We start from the raw sequence: 8,236 nt of genomic DNA, 5'->3' as shown, positions 1-8,236 counted from the left end.
AGTTTAAAGCAGGGTTAGCTTATAAAGCTTATATATATATATATATATATATATATATATATATAGTCAGTCAGTCATTTTCTACCGCTTATTCCATAGTGGGTCGCGGGGGACCTGGTGCCTATCTCTAGCAGTCTATGGGCGAGAGGCGGGGTACACCCTGGACAGGTCGCCAGTTCATCGCAGGGCAACACACAAACAACCATGCACACACTCATTCATACACCTAAGGGCAATTTAGAGCTTCCAATTAACCTAACAGGCATGTCTTTGGACTGTGGGAGGAAGCCGGAGTACCCAGTGAGAACCCACGCATGCATGGGGAGAACATGCCAACTCCATGCAGAAAGACCCCAAGCATATATATATATATATATATATATATATATATATATATATGACAGGGTCAAAATAATAATAATCTATTTTTACCCTTCACTTTATTTTTTAAAGTGATTATAACTAAACGATCAATAACTTTTATTTTATTTCATTTTAATACATTTTTAGTCCAAACAAGCTGAACAGAGAATACACATCAACCAGATAAATACATTTCACTTTTTCTCCGCAGTGACAAAAAACACTGACTGTGGTCTCAGTAACACATGTGTACTGTCAAAGTCGTGCTGATTTCTCAAATATTTGTAATTTCTTAAAAGAAAAATAGCTGGTAAATCTAATTATATTTCTCTGTTATGGAATAAAATTATTATTTTGTTATTATTATGTTTTTTAATGAAAAAAAGTCATATTATATCATATATTCTATTTTCTTTTTTGTTAGAGGTACAAAACCTCATCCAGCACCCTGTGGGACACTACAGCAATGGAAGAGGTATTTTAAGCATTTTCCTCTCAATCACATCTCTGTCCGTATGTTTGGAGCAACTGTGCTTCACGGGGAATCGATTAAATTATGCATGGGAACAAATTGATACTCTGAGCTAAAGGTGGTCCTTGTCATTAATTCCTCTGCTCTTCATTAGCCTGTTATGATTCAAATGAATAATTGAAAGGTCTACATCGTAACTTGAACCAAAAATGGCTTCTGTGCGTACTCTGAGCCCTTCTATTTTAGCTCTTATACATTGCTCTGAGTATAGCAAGCTGAAAATAATAGAGGTTTTGATGGTGGATTTGCAAATTATCTCTTTCATATCTGTCACATGACCTGGGCTTGGATGCGTTTTCTTTTGTAATAACCATCACCGCCATCATCACAGGTTTTGCTTTAAAGAGAGAGAACCTGGATTTTATTTTTACCTTTCTTTCTTTAACAAATTTCTGAGAAGGTGAAGGTCAAATAATTAACATTTTCTCTAGCAACTGCACGACATGCATTACAGTCTCTAAGCTTGCACCTCAGAAATCATTTCTGTAGACATTTCCCTCTGTCTGTGCTTCAAAATGTCACAAAAGAATCCCAAAACATTGCTTTTGTATACATTTACAATTGTGTTGTTTAGGTGATACTACACACAACTTTGAGACTTTTCACACAGTGTATGTAATTCAAGTAAATTAATTTACATTGTCAATTCACAACACATATCGCCTCATGGCCCAAAAAAAAGTCAAACCAATTATACAGGCAGATTCCAAATCACGTACATACATTCCAAACTGATCCTAGTTATCAAACAATGCAGTCAAATTCAGTGTATTATTCAAGTAGGTTAAACCACTGTCGCTACATACTTGTTCAGGTGGAGTGAATGCTGCAAGTCAGTGAGTTGTTGCAACAGAATGGGTTTATTTAGATAGAAAATGTTCTAACTAATTTGAAATACAAACTGAACTTGACTGCAGAGTCTGAGAAGAACATTGGGGTGGTTAGGTTGGGGCAAGGAATATTGCTGAAGATTAATTTGAAGTGATAAGAGAATATTGTTCTTACTGCTAAGGAGTTGGTAGAAGTTATTGGGCAGTGGGTTGTGAAATGGGTACATGGAGAAGAGACTGAGGATTCTGGGAAAGTCTTTGTAGCTGTGGAAGATGCCAACAGAGTGTTGCAGAAAGAGGCTTGAGATGCGGAAGAATCCTGAACAAAGTGGGCAGGGAGGTGGCGACTGAGCACCAGGGAATTGTAGAGAACGACTGTGCAACAGGTTTTCCAGGGAGAATCTGTAACAGATGTTATGACTCGAGGAGTCTGGGGTTGGTGTGGAAGCCAACATGAACTTCAACCACAATGGCTAATCATCAGGCCAGGTCCGGTTATTCAACAGCTCCTTAAATCCCCAGCAGCTTGGTAATGGTGATTGCAAGTCAGGTGTGCGAACCGCAGGAACCCAGCTATGTCCTCCAGTAAAGATCCTATGTTCAAAAAAAGTCTCACACAAATACAAACTCATACCCTCAAAGCAGGATCATGACAGAACTTGTCTAGGAAAGAGACAATTTATTTGTCATTTTACATATAATAAAACATATAATGAAACATAATGTTTCTTTGGTCTGAAGGATTTTATAAATAGTATCTTCCTTTAGATGTTAGGAGATCAGACAGTTCTTGGGCTTGGAAAGCATGTATCATAAGCAGCATAAACAGTAGGGGTAGTTGCCTAAGAAATCAGTGCCACTCCTTGTTCAGCAATGTATTTTTGCTGGCATTAACATGGTAACCTAGTGTTGTATTGTCCAATTGATGAAGTTATTGGAACAACAGAATTCATTGACTTTGTGGTGTGACCCAATACGTTTGGCAATATAGAGTATTACCAAACAGGTAATCAAAAATAACAGCATCACAGTCTCTTACTTACAGAAATATAGGCTACATGAATGCTTACAGCTGTAAGTAATCAATCATGTATCTATGTGATGAACATTAGTAGAAAAGAGCAGTAATGTAATTGTTTCCTGAAGGTCAGATCTAACTTGTGGTGAGCTTTGTTTTCCAAGCCCTCCGGATTCTGTGCCTTCCCTTTCTGTCATCTTAGGCTATGTTCACAATGCAGGTCTTGATGCTTCATTCCGATTTCTTTCTGAAATCGGATTTATTTGAGTGGTCATTCAAACTGCTGAATAAATACGACTGCCATCAGACTTCAGTCTCACGACCCCAAAGGGACCCGCTTGCGCTGATGGAGAATGTAGACATCACACAGGTGGATGCAGGTGTCTGTGTGTTATTATTAAACTGTTGAGCAATGGGAGGCAGCAACATTATGACCACATCACGACAAGACAAAGAAAGGTAATAAAAAAGAGAGCACAACTCCTAACAATGGCCGTTTGTGGAGCAGTGACTGCTTCTTCTGTAGAGTAGTCTGTGTGAATGCGTAGTTGGAGTCAGGACAGTGATGCAAAACATGGATGAAATGCGACATGATCATTTTGACTGCGGAAGCTTTGAAAACTATCAGATACATATCCAGTTTAGTACCACATATAAAAATGGCATAATTCTTTTGGAGGTGAAAAGGATTGGAATTGGGCAGTTCCGACTGCCATGAAAAAGTCAGATATGTGTCACATATGGGCAAAAAAGTTGGATTTGGACCACATTTGCCTGCTTGGTGAACAAAGTCTCAGTCAGTTTGACTGCTGGCCAATCTAAATCTTCCTTCATAACAAGCCATCTACTATCCTCCATCTCCACAACATTACACCTAGAAAGCAATCTGAACAAAATCTGTATAATATAAGACAGGATAGATTATTTCCTTATTGTTGTCTGGGTCAAATTCTGACCCTGCTATAAGAAGGTCAAAGCTGAAATCCAAACTCATTGGACCAGGCAACATTCTTCCAATTTGGTATTGTCCAATTTTTGCCGCTCTGTGCAAGTTTTAGCCTTATTTTTCTGTTCCTAAATTACATGAATGGCTTTCAGTGCTATCGCATTTTAAAGAGCCTTCACAATTGCTTTATATTTAAAAGCTGGTTTTCTAAATTAATCATTGTCTTTGTACCAAGCACAATGACATTCCATCAAAGTTGCTTCTCTAATATATATTTAAAATCCATCTTATAGTATTCAGTCCCCTTTCAAATTTGAAAGGTGTGTACAAACAAATATCTTTATTGTTGTTCCACTTGTTTATATCAACATGATTTTGTGATGAGGATTAGGGTATCTGATAATAAAATTTAAAATGCAAACAACAAAATCTTGTTTTTATCTGTTCAGGATCTACAGGGGTTGGACAATGAAACTGAAACACCTGTCATTTTAGTGTGGGAGGTTTCATGGCTAAATTGGACCAGCCTGGTAGCCAGTCTTCATTGATTGCACATTGCACCAGTAAGAGCAGAGTGTGAAGGTTCAATTAGCGGGGTAAGAGCACAGTTTTGCTCAAAATATTGAAATGCACACAACATTATGGGTGACATACCAGAGTTCAAAAGAGAACAAATTGTTGGTGCACGTCTTGCTGGCGCATCTGTGACCAAGACAACAAGTCTTTGTGATGTATCAAGAGACACGGTATCCAGGGTAATGTCAGCATACCACCAAGAAGGACGAACCACATCCAACAGGATTAACGGTGGATGCAAGAGGAAGCTGTCTGAAAGGGATGTTCGGGTGCTAACCCAGATTGTATCCAAAAAACATAAAACCACGGCTGCCCAAATCACGGCAGAATTAAATGTGCACCTCAACTCTCCTGTTTCCACCAGAACTGTCCGTCGGGAGCTCCACAGGGTCAATATACACGGCCGGGCTGCTATAGCCAAACCTTTGGTCACTCATGCCAATGCCAAACGTCGGTTTCAATGGTGAAAGGAGCACAAATCTTGGGCTGTGGACAATGTGAAACATGTATTGTTTTCTGATGAGTCCACCTTTACTGTTTTCCCCACATCTGGGAGAGTTACGGTGTGGAGAAGCCCCAAAGAAGCGTACCACCCAGACTGTTGCATGCCCAGAGTGAAGCATGGGGGTGGATCCGTGATGGTTTGGGCTGCCATATCATGGGATTCCCCTGGCCCAATACTTGTGCTAGATGGGTGCGTCACTGCCAAGGACTACCGAACCAATCTTGAGGACCATGTGCATCCAATGGTTCAAACATTGTATCCGGAAGGTGGTGCCATGTATCAGGATGACAATGCACCAATACACACAGCAAGACTGGTGAAAGATTGGTTTGATGAACATGGAAGTGAAGTTGAACATCTCCCATGGCCTGCACAGTCACCAGATCTAAATATTATTGAGCCACTTTGGGGTGTTTTGGAGGAGCGAGTCAGGAAACGTTTTCCTCCACCAGTATCACGTAGTGACCTGGCCACTATCCTGCAAGAAGAATGGCTTAAAATCCCTCTGACCACTGTGCAGGACTTGTATATGTCATTCCCAAGACGAATTGATGCTGTATTGGCCACAAAAGGAGGCCCTACACCATACTAATAAATTATTGTGGTCTAAAACCAGGTGTTTCAGTTTCATTGTCCAACCCCTGTATATCTCAGCCATTTTCAAAAATGTGATGTCCAGCAGATCTGCCTCACAGATGTCAGACTGCAAAAAGGGGCCAATCAATGAGAGAGAAGCAGTGGGTGTTAGTAAGGAGGTAGCAAGCTTCACTGCGTCACCCCATCAATTTGGATTTCCAGTCTTTACCACACCCACTGCATATTGCCACAACAGCTGATTGCACGGTCACAAGGCTTTCTGGATGTTTAATTTCAGAGCAATGTGTATAGATTGTTACTTCACAGACAACAAGGTACATCTTTAGTCCCACTCCAGTGGTCTTGTAAATAATTTATTTACTATCTTCCCTGTGGGAGCTAAGCTATATGTAGGGCAACATGTCTACCTGCATCATGAAACCTTCCTTCTGTTTTACTGTGGTAATGAAGTGCATTCGGCTTCATAATGTTAGATACTAACCAGCTAGATTTCAGCTCCCGTAGTCATGACTTTTGTGTGAGTCCTTCTTATTTTTAAAGACACTTGTTCCCAAAAAAAAAAAAAAAAAACAACAACAAATGGTTAACCTGGTTTAAAAAAAATTATAGGAAGTTTTTTTTTAATGGTCTGTCACATTATCTATCTGCATATAAGGTTGTAAACATAAGAAACATGGATGTCCAACCCAAAACCAGATAATTTAGTATTTTATATTAGTTACTGAACAGTGAGAGAATATGATCTTCATGTCTTCATGATATGAAGACATGAAGGAAAGAAATAAAAGAAAATAGATTTTGTAGGCTGAAGCTGGGGACACCTACCCAAAAACCCCCATTATCAACCATTTTTTAATACCAACTTTGCAAATAGGACAGCCCTTAGTCTTCTCCTATAACATTTCACAAAGTTGGACCATACACTGAGAGGGATCTTTGACCTTTACTCTTTGCACAATCTTTCTTGATCGTAATAAGTCATCGGTCCTCTTTTGTTCTATTGCCTTCAGCTGACCCCTCAGATTAGATTTACCTCTAGGGACTGAAATGGCCTGTTAGAGGGTTAATCTTGTGTTTAGGAGCCATTTCTGTCTAGTTTTAGCCATTTGTTTAGGATCATTATCCTGACGAAAGACCCAGTGAAGACTCATTTTCAGTATTCTGGCAGATGCCATCAGATCTTGGTGAGACTTGATGACCTCAAGATGCCTATTTTTACTGCGGTTCTCCTACAGTTAGCTTTGGAGACTGTTTTACTTCCCATATCACCCTCCTCTAGCAGCAAGATAAGCTACTCTAAGAATTATTGCTCTGACTGTATGTGCAGGTTTAGATAGTAGCTGATGCACTGATTTGCTGGAAATCAACACACATCTACCTAATTTAAACGGCATGCTCTTTTGTCTTTGCCATTTGCAGAGTGGCTAGGAGAAATGAATCTTTGGATCACATATTTATATCTTATGGCAAAAATAATTCATAAATAACTATTTGACACTTCCTTAACATCCTGATTAATTTAAAAGTGAAATATTTGTAGCAACCAACAATTGTTTAAAATAAAAACAGTTATTTATTGTAGACTTAATTTTCTGACAGAATAAATGTAGCGAGAATTAAAGTTGGATTTTTTAATTTTTTTCAGTGTAAGATTGTTATGTTCATGTAAAAGGTGTATTAATAGCTACGTTTTTTTGAACAAATCTTTACCAGAGGGGGCAATAATTATGGAGGTTGCTGTATGTTGCGCTTAAGAGTGAATGAAGTGTGGGTTTGGGGAATTTGCTTAGAGCTAATAAGATGCTAGCGGGTAGCAGCTAATTAGCTGAATGCTAGCTGTTGTTTGCTGCACTGTGATATTTAAATGCTGATGTTTATTATATTGTGAAGTGTTCTAAGAGTAAACTCTGTGCTTTATAACCGGTTGGTTAAATAAAGCCTAGTTCTTAAACCTTTGTTTAAATTTGTGTTTATTTGAATATTGCAATACTAAGTTTTGACATTTTGCTTTTTACTTTATTTACAGTTTAACCGGCATGTCAGTGTGAAAGCACTCGGCAATAAATAACAACAACAACAACAACGGCTATCTTATGTTCTTTGTAACAATTTTATCTGAGGTGAAAATTGGGATTTTTAGTTAGCAATTACATATCGTTAATAATTCCTGTCACAGTTCAAGAAGCAATGTTAGGAGAGCCGTTAAATTACCTTTTGTTGCGTTGTCTTAAAAAAAAATACAAAGGCAACAAACAAAGGCAAATCTATTCAATGAGAAGCCTCTGATGATGTTCTGCAGAATCAAACCATAAAGTCCCTCGTGTATCATGAGCCATGGGTGTTTATATTTTCTTTTGTGTGTTTTCTGATTATTTATGTGTTTATTTACGCTAGTATTATTTTTAGGTTCATCTCCTGTTGTTCATTATTGTCATTAGAGTCTGTCTATGAGTTCATTCATTGTGTGGAGGTTAGATATTTCTTGTCTTCTTTTTTGGTTTGTTGTCTAATATTAGTGTTAGGTAAATCCTTCAATGTCTGGTTAAACTCCCTCCATGTTATCTGTGTTAATTAATTCCCCGGCTCAGTAGTCTCCCACACCTATTCAGCATTCTACTGATGACACTCACATGGTTCCTTTGTCATTGATCACTTCTCCTCTATATAAGCACCCTGGTGTCCATTGTTAAATGCTGGTTCCTTCTTTTACGCTACCTGTGCTTCATGCCCTGCTCTTCTTGTGGTTTTGTGAAGTCCTTCGCTGCAATGAAGCTTCCATTCTTCTTTTTCCAACCTCACACATGAGATAATGTGTAGGCCTCCTCTTTGTTATGGTTTGATAATTCCTTGATCTGTTTGTGACAGAAGC

Source organism: Girardinichthys multiradiatus, chromosome 23 (genome assembly GCF_021462225.1).
Source record: "Girardinichthys multiradiatus isolate DD_20200921_A chromosome 23, DD_fGirMul_XY1, whole genome shotgun sequence".
NCBI classification, from domain to species: Eukaryota; Metazoa; Chordata; class Actinopteri; order Cyprinodontiformes; family Goodeidae; genus Girardinichthys; species Girardinichthys multiradiatus.
Note: the sequence above shows the minus strand (reverse complement) of the source record.